The 14,669-nt window shown below is 41.4% G+C and overlaps 1 protein-coding gene across 6 annotated transcripts in view; it reads right to left on the reverse strand.

Moving 5' to 3' along the window:
* Nucleotides 1-14,669, reverse strand: part of lpp (LIM domain containing preferred translocation partner in lipoma) — a 180,990-nt gene that overhangs the window by 133,647 nt on the left and 32,674 nt on the right. For 4 of the 6 annotated variants that reach the window (XM_084067815.1, XM_084067818.1, XM_084067813.1 and 1 more), the window contains one exon: nt 13,549-13,595. The exons of the other annotated variants lie outside the window; for them this stretch is intronic. The gene's annotated coding sequence lies outside the window, so the exon portion shown is untranslated. The remainder of the gene's footprint in view (nt 1-13,548; nt 13,596-14,669) is intronic. 6 annotated transcript variants of the gene reach the window in all.

Consider the following 14,669-nt stretch of genomic DNA (forward strand, 5'->3'; position numbering starts at 1 on the left):
AATTATGAAAAACCATTGTCCTACATTTTCATTTAGGTTTAGCAAATGTGCCCTTGCTCATGAATATGTTTGTGAACATTTACCTCCGTCTATGGCAAGACATTTGTTTCTTAACAAGGCTCAAATTTGTCCCGGAAAACCGGCTGCAAATTAACCCATTCAATCCGGGAACGCATCTGTGTCATTTTAGATTTCTTAAGCCTATTAAAAAATAGTGAACATTTTTGCAAAATATTGAATATATAAATTATCTATTTTTCTAAAGCGAAAATGTTTTAGTCAAATATTTACTTCTGGAGGATCTTTTTTTTTTTTTTTTTTTCAAAGATTTGCACACATGTTAACGATTAAAAAAAATTGCAGATCTATATCTATATCTGCTATTTTTGAATAGCCAAAGAAATCTAAAATGACACAGATGCGTTCCCGGTCTTAATGATTTAAATGTTATATAAATGGTAAATGGTGCATTTATAAAGCCCACTCCCACACTGATGACAGAGGCAACCATGCAAGGCACCAGCCTGCTCATCGGGAGCAGTTAGGGGTTCAATGTCTTGCTCAACAACACTTCGACACCCAGCCAGGAAGAGCCGGGGATCGAACTGGGAACCTCACGATTCCAAGATGGCCACTGTAGCTCCTGAGTCTGAGTCTAAATGAAATTAATAATCGAAAGGTTTGTTTGTTTGTTTTTTGGAGGGGGGGGGGGGGTGCAGGCAATGCCAACAAAAAGAAAAATGAATCCGGAAGGGAATAACGCTGAGGGAGAGGAGCCTTCAACAGATAAATGAACACATCAAGCCATCATTAATTGGCCTCATCTGACAGGCCTTTTCCAGGGGCTTCTTATCACACCAGCCAAAGGAAATGCTTATCGTAGCAAAGGATGGCTTCTTTGGCTACCTGCATGGCACCATCTTCTGCCTTGATGTTTTAATCTCTGGCACACACTCACTTCCGAAATGAATAACAAAATTGCAAGTTAAAACTCTCCTGTGCTTTTGCTCTTGACGCTGGCACTCAGCGGTGTCTGCTGTTAACATGCTGAAAATAGCCGATCTACTGACTCATAACGTGTTGCATTGTTTTTTAATTGATTGAATATCAGGCAAACATGTAATACAGCACAAGTACAGTTAAAACACTTTGTCTAAAAGGTCCATCCAAAAAGGTCCTTGCGGTCTTGTTTCCATTGTGAGCTTGAGCTTGCAGATCTGCTTTTTAGTATGAGAATTAAGCTACTGTAATATTGATACCAAGATAGCTCCTACTTCCATTGACACTGGATAACTCAGATGAAGTTAGACATTTTGAAGTTGTGCAACAGCGTGTGTGTGTGTGTGTGTGTGTGTGTGTGTGTGTGTGTGTGTGTGTGTGTGTGTGTGTGTGTGTGTGTGTGTGTGTGTAGTCTTGTTGGTTTGTAGAAAATGGTGCATACCGTTGAGGCTCCGAGGACAGTAGTCTATGGGGAACAGGTCTAAGGTGATAATTAAACTGACTGGGGTTTCTCTGGAATACACAAAGACTCTCTAAACTCTCCCCTATAGTGTAATTTAGGAAGAAATGCCCTGGCAAGGAATCTTCATTTGAAAAGAAAACTGAATTGTAAGATTTTTTTTTTTACAGATGGATAGAGAGTTAATTATGATCCTGAATGCACAAACAAGTCAAGTGTCTAGCCACACTATTGTAACTGCTTGTGCTGAAGCGTCTTGAGCAATGAAATATGACAAAGGAACAAGAGTGTATAATTTGGGTGACCCTCGTTGACGCTGTGTGTGTGAGCGTGGTAGGAACTGGGAGGAGGTGCCATAAATCTTTTTGAATAGGTGTTTATGAAGGGGTGGGATTGAGTCTAAAATTGTCAAATTGCATTTGTAATGACTTCTGAATTGCATCCAGACCTGTAAAAGGTTTAGTATGTGGTATTAATAGGGATCATTCTGGAAGTCCTTCGTTCCCAGACAATTTTCAATTTCTCAAATCAATTTTATTAAGTGATTGGTATATATTGAAAACAAATGTGTATGAAATCCTTGTGAATATCTTCGGCTTCGTTCATCAGTAACCTGTCGACCGCTACAGACAGGGACAGACTAGAAACTAGATCTTAGATTCTTGTTAAGTGATTACAACATTATTGCAGTCTTTCCTGTTCTGGAATGTGCCTCGCATTGGATTCTCACAAACACGGTGCCAGCAAAGGGAAACCCTCCACATTTTGTAAGTTTCAATGATTAGGCTTGTGTAGAAATGCCTTTCAATGACATCTGCAATCTCCTGTTACAGTAAGTTTTCTAATTTCCATTGTTGAATGACATGTCCTGTGACAGGGGCATTTTAGATCTCAATGAGGTTCCTCTAGCCCTGGGCTCTTTCATTCCATTAAAAGTCATATAAAGGACAGTGTCTTGTGTTGGGTGGGGTCTGTCTGTGCATCATTTTGTGTTCGTTTTTTTACCACTTTGGCAAATTAGTTTATTTTTTTCTTTCAATGAGAGAAATATTCTAACAAACAAACAGTTCATCAACACATTCATCAGTCTCGTCATTCTAGTGATGAGAGTGGAAACAGAAAATGAACAGAAATGTCCTCTTCTGGCGTTTTGAAGAAGAAAAGGACACTAATCAATGCCTTATTTTGATGGATGAATGCTGTGATTTTTTATGTGTTACAAACTTGTGTGTATGATATTGCACATTGTGAATGTTAACCTTGCAAACTAAATTCCTGGCATCATACTGCGATGCGAGAGTGCAGTTTAGCCAACACCAACTCAGGACTCCTGAATCGTTGCCCTCCACACTCTCCTCTATCATCAGGGCCTTGAGCTCTCCAGTGTTGTTAGCTATGCTGTCGCGCTGGCATCATACTAATGGTACCATCAAAACATGCAAAGTCCATACGTCCTCTAACTAAGAAAGATTAGAGTGCATCTAAAAAATGTAAAAACACTTAAACTGAGAGGTCTACTACTCTGTGCTTGGTCCCCTCTTTTCGTCCCTCTACACCAAAATGTCTTTACTGAAAATCTACACACTCACATGTTTTAAACTAATGTTTGCCTATTACGACATGCCCAAAATAAGGACTCTAGGGTTCATGTGGTTAATTTGTATTAGATGAGCTGACCAGTAGCAGAGTTGCCATAGGTAGGAAATTAAAGTATCTTGAGGGACAACCCAGATTCAAACTAGAGTGGATGAACAACCCTTTAGCCTAGAACACTGAAAAATAGAAGATATACGGGTATAAGTCATACTGTACCCTTACAGGTACATTTTTACACTCTCAAAGTTAAATTAACACCCAGGATTTGACTGTGCAGAAGGCATTATCCATACAGTAAGGAATAGGATGTGGTAAGAGGATTTCTGTTTTTCTCACAGTGTGTGCCATATGCTTTACCGTAGTTGCACCTTTCCAGTTTCACTGGCCAGAAATTCTTAAGTCTTTAAGTCAATGAAACCCCATCCCCAGAAAAGCCCTTTCAATTAAGGGTCCCTTGCGAGCAGTTTATCACAAACATCAAATGAAACTTGTGGTACAAAAACACCCTGGATTAACGTATCAGGTGTCCTTAATATACTCTCCCAAAAATATATGATGTAGACATTGAGTGAGACAATTTGCATCAAGCAATAGTGAGTCTGCGATTCCAGGACCATTTCACGTGCCAGGTATTGAGCTTTTATTTGACAGTAGAACACAGCTTATCCTCTAGTTTCACAATGAGCACCACATCTATCCCCTTTTTCAAAGTTGTATTGGGTTTTGGCTTGGTCACGTAATCCCTTCCCTCACTGGCAGAGCCACATAGCATCAACGCATCAATAACGCCGTCTTTACACAACACTCAGGACTCTGCTCAAGAATCCCCTTAGCGCAAGCAAAGGATAAAAGCACTTGAATGAATGAGTGTAAATCTAAGCTTGTAACAATTTCATCTGAGCCTTTTTTTTATATTCTTGAGCTGCAATTTAAGGAATTGCAGCAGACAGAGATTTTTGCATTGCAATTGTTGTCCCACTCATCCAAAAGCTTCAATTCGGCACTTGTCTTTCTCGGGAACCACAGGCCCTATGGGCTGGCAACCGCAACGCGTTTCCCTCACACTCTCCGCATTCCTCAGCCCTGGACTGCAGGACCGCAGATACATAACAATGAGGAGCTTTAGGCCCATAACTTTATCATGTCACACAGAGCCAAGGTTTCCTCATAGCCTGCTTAACACACACAATACCACTGGCTGAGCTGGCAATAAGGCCCCCAGCCCCGCTGGGAGACTGTTGCTTACCTCTAACACCATCAGCAAAAGAGTTTTGCTTATAAGATTCATCAAAATTTAATAAGGTGCATTTCTCTTGCATATAAAACAGTCCGTCCGGCAAGTTGATTCTCACAAATATGTCAGTAGAATCACAATACTGTGCTTTACTTTTTCTCTGTATGAAAAGGAGATAATGGAATGATTTAGTGACGCCGAACAGTGAATCACAGGGAGAGATTTCCCTCCACAACAGGGACTTTAGTGCTGGGATTTCTTACATATACTGTAGCTTGAATAAAGGTATCTCTACATGGATGGGTGTTTATTTATGTTTAAAAGCTCCTAAAGGGCCTCTACAGTACACTCAGCAAGGATTAAAGTAGGCAATCATGTAAATCCAGAAATTGGACCCATTTGTAAATCAATGGTTCATCCTTGGATGACTTCATTTTGAATCTATCAAACCCCTCTGCGGAACTTGTAAAGAAAAACAAAATGCTTACATCTTGCCGAGTGGAAACCATCTGCATCAGATGGGCTGGGTCAAAACAACGAGGCCTCGCAGTCTGGCTGATCGCGCCAGTTGCTGGGACTGTCTTTTTAACCCATTCAATCCGGGAACGCATCTGTGTCATTTTAAGATTTCTTTGGCCATTCAAAAATAGCAGATATACAAGCTCATAACGTGGCACAGAGTGCCGTGCTACGAGCTTGTAGATCTGCTATTTTTGAAAAATCGTGAAAATTGGTGGAAATCTTTGAATATATATTTAATAATTTTTTTAAGCGAACATTTGTAACTCAAATCTTTGCTTCTAGGGATTCTACAAATGTCTTCTAAATCCTAACCATCTCATAATCCATAATCCATCTCAAAATATGTTGTTCCAGGGACCCCCCAGAAGCAAAGATTTGCAAAAATGTTCACGAAAAAAAGAAAAGAAAATGCAGATCTACAAGCTCATAGCGCGGCACTTGGTGCCGCGCTATGAGCTTGTATATCTGCTATTTTTGAATAGCCAAAGAATAAAATATGGATAAAGTGGTTACACAGATGCGTTCCTGGTTTGAATGGGTTAATCCATCTCTCTCCTCCACAGCACACTGACCCTCGGCGACACCCCGAAGAGGATTAATTGAAAAGCAAAGTTCAACGGCGAGTTGTTGTTTTGTTATGGTTGTATTCTTAATTGACTATAGCTGTTTATCAATTGCAGAGGCTTAAAAAAATAAAACAGACGAGCAGCCATCCATCCATAAATCCACTCACGGCACAGCAATGGGAGACGGCTAATCGCTCTCTTTTTTTTTAAATCTAATGTTCTGATCACAAGCGTGTCTTATATGTACTTGTCTTACTTGTAATGTACGTTATTTGCCTTTCGAGGCGCAGGCAGGGTGATCACGGCTGAACATGTGCAACGGTCTGGAGCTGTGGTTGGACGATGGTTGCCTGAAACAGCCCACTACACTGAACAGTGGTGACCATCAGATACATCTGTTTTGTACTAAATGGTCAGTGACTCAAAACATTGAATCTGTGCAGCATTAGCTTTCCCCCTATTCAGATGGCAGAGTGAACTGAGCTGTAATTCACAGTGAAATAATGGATTAATGCCCACTGTGACTATGCAATGCATTCCTTCCCATTACTAAGAATGCCCCTGCACTACAAATCAAGTTATACACAATTTATATACTACTGTGTGTGTGTGTGTGTGTGTGTGTGTGTGTGTGTGTGTGTGTGTGTGTGTGTGTGTGTGTGTGTGTGTGTGTGTGTGTGTGTGTGTGTGTGTGTGTGTGTGTATGCACACACAGTACACACACACACACACACACACACACACACGTCTGAAATAAATTGGCTTTCTCGCAGTAGAGTTCACATTTATGCCGTTTTCAGGTGTAGGCGGCAGACAAAGTACAAGACCACTGCTAGACAATGTATGTTTAGCGCTGTGAAATTTATTTAAATAGAGGAGGAACATAAATATGCATGTCTATCGCGTTCATTTAGCAAGGAACAGATTTCCCCCACACCGTTTTGAATCTAATGAGGTGTCAGTCTCGGGGCATACAGCCACGCTCTGTCTTTGATAGCGTAGCACAGTCTCTATCTGTCACTGATCTCCTCCCCTGGGCATGTCTGTTTGTGATAGCATCTTTGGAATACGTACCGCATGCAAAGTATTAATTACAGATGCTGGGGCTTGCAGGCTGCTTCTGACCATTTGGGTATGCCTGAATCAACTGCCAACTAGCCTCACTGGTCCTTATCTAGTGGCTGTGAGGGTCTTTTCACTTCAACACAGCTGACAACTGAAAATACCGTCGCTGTCGGGAAGAAACCTCGTATCTTTTTTTCCGTATATGAATGCCCTGCTTCGTCATACTGCAGTGTCACACAAAAGTAAAAAAAAATTGACGATCTACAAGCTCAGGGCGTGTGGCGAATTGACACATTGTGAGCTTGTAGATCTGCTATTTGGGGATTTTCTTTAAGTGACAGTGAAAGTGGTTACGTGTGTCTGTGGGTTTGAACGAATGAAAAGTGTTAAACAAGAGCTTGTGTGCCTAAATAAAACTAAATTGGAACACAGCTTCTTTTTTCCATTTTTTTGAAAAGTAACCGTTTTGGACATACAAGGTTTCCACCCGAGAGCGACTATATACTGTGTGGTGTTTGTCGATGTATACATGTCTACTGTTAACCACTTCACCCTAGTGTCCCCCCTATTCTGGGCATGTCATAGGCGAACATTCAGCGAAAATAGCAGATCTACAAGTTCACAATACCTTTTTCCCTACTGTAGTCTAGGATATTTGCATATAATGACATGCCCAAAGTAGGGACGCCAGTGACGTTGGGCTGTTGAAAGTGGTTAAAGAAAGCAACAAAAAAAAGGAAAGAAAAGGAAAATATTCATATTTATGTACATTAGTAACATGAATGAGCTTGTTTCATCCCCAGATAATGTGATGTTAATGATGTGCACAATCACATGGCAACAGATGCCACAACAGAAGAACAAGCACAGGTCTTTGTTAAAACCATGTTTCTGAATGTAAAACATGTCAGGTAAGCACCGCTGAATGATGAGCTAATCATATCTGCTCCTGCTATGAGCTGTGAGTGGTTACAATAAATTAAATAGGTTCAGATTAAATACAATGACAGTGGTGCCTCAGTGTTTCTGGAAGGGAGGGTTTTCAATAGTCAAATACATTAAAACAACACCTATTCAATACCATACTTGACACAAATACACTTGTATTCCTAAATGCCACAAACAAACTTTGTTGTATGTGGCCATAATGGGCATGGCCATAATAGGCAAACATTCTGCATAAACGGCCCCAACGTGCTCACAATGTGTCACAAGTTAACGCTATGCCTTGTGAGCTTACGTAGATAGTCTATGTTCAGCAAAAAAGGTTGGTGTACAGGGAAAAAAGGAGGGGTCCAAGAAGGCCCATGTGGGACCCCAGTCAATGACGTATACATGGTTTACGTTGAACAGAAAATAGAGAAGTGGGCTTTTGCCCAAAAAGTCCAAATCCCCAGACATCTGGGGTAAAATGTGTTCCACACGATTGTTGAGGTGCCCTTGGGCAAAACACTGCACCCTCCAACTGTACCAGGGGACTTCCTCAGTGGCTAACAGTAAGAGTCAGAGACTATGGTTTTACTGAGCAGCTCCCAAGTGTGAATAATGTGTGTGAGAAAAGAGCCTGCAGCCTCAGCAAATGATCCCTGGTTGAATAAAGGTTAAAGAATTAATGGGTGAACAAGGGAATTCAAACACATGTCTACAATTAGCCTTATAGAATATTTTCCACCGTCGCTGCATATTTTAAGTACATCAACATTTTAAACAATAAGAGTAAACGTGAATGTTTTGGGGATGGACATTTGAGGCAACATGCAGATTTAGACCCTGGCCCGGACCACTGGCCTAGCGGTCCAGCCATCCAGGCTGTAACATAGCCTGACAGTGCATCACGGGTTCGAGTACTGTTCCCGACGATCTTTACTGCATGTCTCTTCCCATATCTCTCTCCCCGTTTCCTGTCCATCTCCACATTCCACTATATAAATAAAGGCAGAAAAGCCCCCCCCCCCAAAAACAAAACGAGTAAAAGACTGACTCTAAATTTCATAATTTTCATATCGAGCATAGCATGCACGGCAAAGAAACTACCTAATTAAATTGATTTAATGGCTGCATGTTGGCAACCACCGTAATGCCTGATTAATACATTTTGTTGTCAGTAAATAAATCCTTGTCTGAAGCCTATCTGAGAGCCTATCTGAGAGATTGTGACAAGATGCTCCGAGAGATGATAAGAATACAATGTATTACTTAGATAAATAGAGAAAAGGAAAATCTTGGGCAGTGCCACATGAAGTACAGTAAGCAAAATACGTATCTGCCCTGAATATCCTAGAATAGGATTCTACCTGGCTTTATCCTTCAGTCCTGGCATCCATTCTAACCCTAAAAGCGTACATGCTGTTAAGATTATTGAGTGGGTAAAGCTCCATCAAGGATACTGGGAGGTGTATGGAGGTGTGTGGATCAGAGAAAGCATTTACTGCCTATTCCTTCTGTAAGATCCTTCTAACAGAGGTACCATATCTAGATCACATATATATGTAGGTATTAGCTTGGGGTTTTAAATGAATGACTCTTAAATGAATGAGGCAGAGTAAGCACCAAGAGATTATGAAATTTCCTAAAAAGGAGGCCATACTGTAGCATAATTCCTCTGATGCATTCCCCCGAGAGTCCAGAGAAAACTAGTGCATGTGTCCATTCACATTAAGCCCCTATTTAAAAAAAAATAGAAAATAAAAATAGAACTTAGTCAATAGACACCCCTTGGCAACAGCTCTTAGTCACAACCAAGAAAGAGTTAAGCATTTCTAAATTCCACAGTGAAGCAAAGCTGTTCTTCAAATTCAGCTGGCAGGCAGCCTCGCTAGTCATTCTTCGACTTGATGTGTGTGCTTCAAGAATCTGGCCCAAACAGGCCAACTGTGAGCCAGGATTCCATGCAAAACTGAGAGCAAAACACAAGCCCTGCTTAGCAAGCAAAGTTTACAGTGCCACTGTGTCCCCGTGTTGCAGGCCGGCTTCCGACAGGCCACTTAATTTCTGGAGTCCTTGGACACGTTGGACTTGTATATAAATATACCCAGTAAGTGTTTGGTGTGTAATTAAGGTGACAGGACCTGGTCCTATAATCAGAGTGTTAAAGTGAGGAATGATTTATTGCGATCCAACTACCCGTGCTGCAGCACTATCTGGCTCTTTCAAGGTTTCTGAGTGGCAAAGAGTATTCCAGAACATGCGGACTGGCATAAGAACACGCAAGCTGGCATCAGAACATGCGGACTGGCATGGTTACACACAAACAGTGAAAACACTTCTGCCCCCAGCACAAGGTAACCGAATCGTGCACAGTAAAATACAATTCAAAAAGGATCCATTTGGTTCCATTTGTACCCTCTCAGAGTTAAATGAACACTGAGGATTTTACTGTGCAACTCCCAAAACAAAGGTAAGTAGACGATGATTTCTCTGTGTGTGTGTGTGTGTGTGTGTGTGTGTGTGTGTGTGTGTGTGTGTGTGTGTGTGTGTGTGTGTGTGTGTGTGTGTGTGTGTGTGTGTGTGTGTGTGTGTGTGTGTGTGTGTGTGTGTGTGTGTGTGTGTGTGTGTGTATGTGTGTGTTTGCATAACGCTTGTGCATTTAGCGTTTCCAGAGTGAAACGAACACGTGGCCATGTGACATGGTGCGTGGATATTTGTGTGGGGCTCTATGCACAAAAGTTGTTTCTATAAGAGGGAGAGGAGCATTGGGATATCTCCTCTCTCACCTCAGACCTGCCAGAGTTTCTCCACCGGTACCTAATCCAGCGTGGTGCTGAAAACCACAAGATGTGCCTTAAAAGCCCCGGCTTTACTGAATGAACCGTGGAATGAATGAACCTGGCTGGCTGAATATATAACAGAGGAGCACTCTTATGAATTATGTCTGGGGGAGAAGAAAAAAAAGCCTTGAAACATCCAGCACTTAATGGTGAATGGTAGACTTTACGAGGGCCAGAGAGAGAGCAAGGTCAAATTGAGTCAGCGCAAAATGTGCTACCCTTGTGTTATAAATATGACTCACCTCACACATCGTCGTCAAAAGGTTCAATAACTTGGGTAATGCATCATAATTACACATGTGAAAACAAAAAATGATTTTAAGAGAATACAGCGTTGCATTTTAAAGTGTCCAACACTGTGCCGCCAGGTAGCGGCACAGTGTTGGCAGACTTCCATTTCTACAGCGCATAAAATTCTGAGATAATACTGCCTTACTGCAAATAATTAAAGAAAAACGACTCACCTCCTCAACAAATATAACAAAGCTATTTCAGTACGTGAAAAGTTTGCAATCAGTCATGACCCTGACACCTACTCTCACTGAATAAAAAACAAGCCCAGAGTTTCCATGGTAATCATGGCCATCAGATAAAAGGCACCAGCCAAACAATAACCCCTTCTAAAAGTGACAAGAACATAGCCTAGCACTGCTTAACAGATGCTGGCTGCTATAGCGCATCGAAAACTAAAAAGGCAAGATTGGCAAGCATTAACATTGCAAAATGAGTCATAGGTACGCCGGCCCACCTGCCGGCCCTACCATTATTAGCCAATTTTAATATATAGGATAAAGTAAGTTGTGTGTCTACGGGCGCACAGGCGGTCGGAGTCTGCCTATTCGTGGGTGAGCGAGCGAGCGAGAGAGAGAGCGCAATAGGGAGAGGTGGAGGGAGAGAGGGAGAGTGAGAGTTGGAGGGAGAGAGGAAGGGAGAGAAGGAAGAATGAGGGAGAGCCTATTTCACCCACATATCAACTCGGCCAATGCTGGGTACCTAAACCTGAACACTCTGATCCATGAGTCACGAAGCGACACGTTGTCAGCGAAACAAACCCTGTCAACGCCGGGCAAGCTGATAATGCGTTGCTTCACACTGCGCTTTCTGCTTATCAATAAAGACACTATTAGTATTGCCTTGCATAACGAGGAATGTCATTAATGCCAGCTGACAAAGATGTGAGTGAAATATCTGCACACGCGTCCCAGTGTGACTGCAGCAGAGCTCTGCAGGGCTGCTTACCAGTGGAACGGAGCTGAACCACAACGGCAAACTAGGCCCATGGCCTAAAAAACAAACACTTCTGGGCATCTGTCAGAACGTAAAACATGCTCAGTATGGGTGGGGGTGTGGGGTGTGGGGTGTGGGGTGTGGGGGCGAGTGTAGTGTCTGTCTGATATAATACATAATAAGAGCAGTGACAGTTTGGGCATAAAAAAACTAGATGATTTTTTTTGTTCCTGTTCAATCTCAGAGTGCTGAAGTGAGCTTATTGTTACTAGAAGAAGGACAGTGTGTTGATGAATGACATAGCAGGGAACTGAAACTTCCAGTTCCTAGACCACCTGTTCAACGTTTTATATACCGCGAATAAGAGCCCAGGTGCCCATATGAGCACCTCACCATCTGCCTGCGGAAAATAAGAAATCTCTCTTTTCAACAGCCTTGTGTGCCTTGGTAAACAGAAGCATTAACACCCTACAGTTGGCTTATTTTAACATCTCCAACTACAGGTATTCTTCTCCACGGTATCAATCTAATCGCGGTTTACTTGGGGGTATGCATATTATGCTTGGATCTAAACAGGATTACAGCCGTTTTTAAAGAGACCCAAAAGAACCATCCCAACAAAGATAAAGAGCAACTGAAGTTCAGGTATATCTAATGGTACACCATTTTTGTTTCAAGTAACAAAAAACTACAACACACAAACACAGACCCAGAAAAGCAAGCATGACATAAACTGCCCAGAACGAACTCTATAATCAATTAGACCAAGTAGCAGTTAGAGTTCCGCTAGCAGAACATGTGGAACAACAACATTTTTGGTGTGGATCCGCAGTGAGATCCCTCTGCATCGTTTCAGAAGTGACACAAACAAGCACAGAGGCTGTGGAAGCAATTATAGAAAAACAATGTCCACACTTACATACTTAATTAGATCAAATGAGCAGCAGTGATACTTTGTCTGCAAGCATGCATTTGTAACGCTTTATTTTGCTATGTTGTGATTTAACCGTCTCAAATTCTCTGTCCAACTAGGCATGTCACTTTGACGTTCTTATGAAACCTGAAGAACCCGTCTTCCCCTGTGTAACTTGATTTGGTTGGTGCTCCATGGCTTGCTCAAGTGTTCAGACACGTTTGAATCACTTCCCTTTCATTACTCTCAGTATTATGATAAATCTAATATTCCCACCGAACTTTGAAGCTATTAGTGTCCTGTCAGTGCAAGGTCATAGTCTTCAGATTAAGTCTATTTTAACATCCTTTATGTGGACAAATTAGACAAAGTTTCCTTTGGTTCAAGGGGAGTTGGGTTTTGCAATATTACATAACTAAACATGTCATGTCTCGCTTTCTTGATATCCATGGCTAATTGAGCAAATTGAAGATGGCATCATGGGACAACTTGTGTTACAAAGGCACCCTCTTATTCTGTGACTCTCCTTTATGAATGGAAATTGCCATTTCTCTAGATCTGTGCATTCAAAGTGGGGGACGCTAGGGGGCGCTATCAGGGCTAATTGGAAAGGAGAGGAAAATGAAATGATATAAAACAATTATTTAGCATGTCATTACTGTCAAACATGTTTGAAAATAGCAAATATAGACAATATCTACAAGCTTGTGACACATTGGGAGCTTGTAGATATGCTATGGTCGCTATTTCTCTCTTTTTTTTCCTTAAGTCATTTCACAATAGGGGGGCTGCAGCCAGAGGCTATGGCTATTTGAGGGTCCTTGACATAGAAAACTTTGGGAACTACTGCTATAGACTATGTCTGTAAGGACATGATGAAATCAATCAAAACAACAACACTAAACTCTTCCATCTATGATACAATAAGCACAATGGGTAGTTGCCAGGAATCTATTTTTAAACATTACGATCTGTTGACCCCAACGCTGCCTGCTTTCTTTACGCTCATGTCTGGGTGAGAAGAAGAATTGGCACATTTCTCAGAATCTGAGAGTTGCACATATTTTCACTGACAGGAGCAGTTACTGTTCTACATACCGCATTCCATTCTGGACACGCCACTGTTACATAATAATGAATGACAAACATATAGTAAATCAAATACTCCAGGAACGATGAGAACAGGAACTGGAACTTACCCAAATGTTCAGCACTGAGAGAAGTCAGGCACTGCGGGGTCCAACTCCTGAAGAGAAAAGAGTAAAAGGGGTTTTACAGTACTGTATATCTGTGAAATGACTGCACTTAACCACATTAAACCCAATATAAATGAGTTTTAAAGATATTTTGGGGACTTTCTTCTTTTATTTCGATAAAACAGTAATACAGTGGCGACTGACAGGAAACAGGGGAGTCAGGATGCATCAGAGCCTATATGTGGTACACGTCTTAACCACTCGGCCATCGGCGCCCCAAACCCTATATACTTTGTTGACAGGGGTTCCAGAGGTCTGTACTTGTCCGCCTCCTTTGTATTCCCTCTACAGCAAATCTCTTCGCTGAAAATAACTACCTACAGGCTCATAATGAGTCGCAATGCGACATGTTTGTAGCTTGTAGATGAGCTATTTTCACTGAATGTTCACCTACTATGACATGCCAGAATAGAAATGCTAGCGTTCATTTGGTTAATGATGAAACTTGTTACAAAAATGGCTCACTGCCACATCTTCACATTGGAGTTTTTAAATTAATGTATTACTAGACCGGACCTACTAGGGCGCAACAAAGATGCAAGTCGGGAATACATGTCCACCCACAATACTCATTTAATGTATCAGAGAAAATAATAATAACACCTGGTCCGATTAAATTGCCACTCGGCATTACACGGGTCATATGGGACACACGCAGAGTTTGATTGACACACAAACACACGTCACATACACACAAAGTTTTTATAAAAAAATATAAGATTATTATTTTGATCAACTTCTATGTTTGTTTTAATATTTCTCCCAATGTATTCCTTGCCAATCCCCACTCTGTCACTGCTAACCTCTTCTGCTGGTCTGGGGAGTGTGTAGACAACCACCTCTCCTCCGATACACATGAAGGTATAGATACTTCATCCCTGAACCAACCGGACGCACTTTGGAGTTCTTTTTTTATCCTATTAAAACCCATCGCTGTGCTACTTAAATAAAGTTTTTATTCAAATAAAGGCACCAACTTTTGACTTGAGGGGGATAAATAAAGAAAAAATATATAATTGTGACGGAAATGTCTATTTCAGGTTGTGTATGTCCTACATTCTGTT

The sequence above is a fragment of the Gymnoscopelus microlampas genome, assembly GCF_963454915.1.
Source record: "Gymnoscopelus microlampas genome assembly, chromosome: 9".
Lineage (NCBI taxonomy): Eukaryota > Metazoa > Chordata > Actinopteri > Myctophiformes > Myctophidae > Gymnoscopelus > Gymnoscopelus microlampas.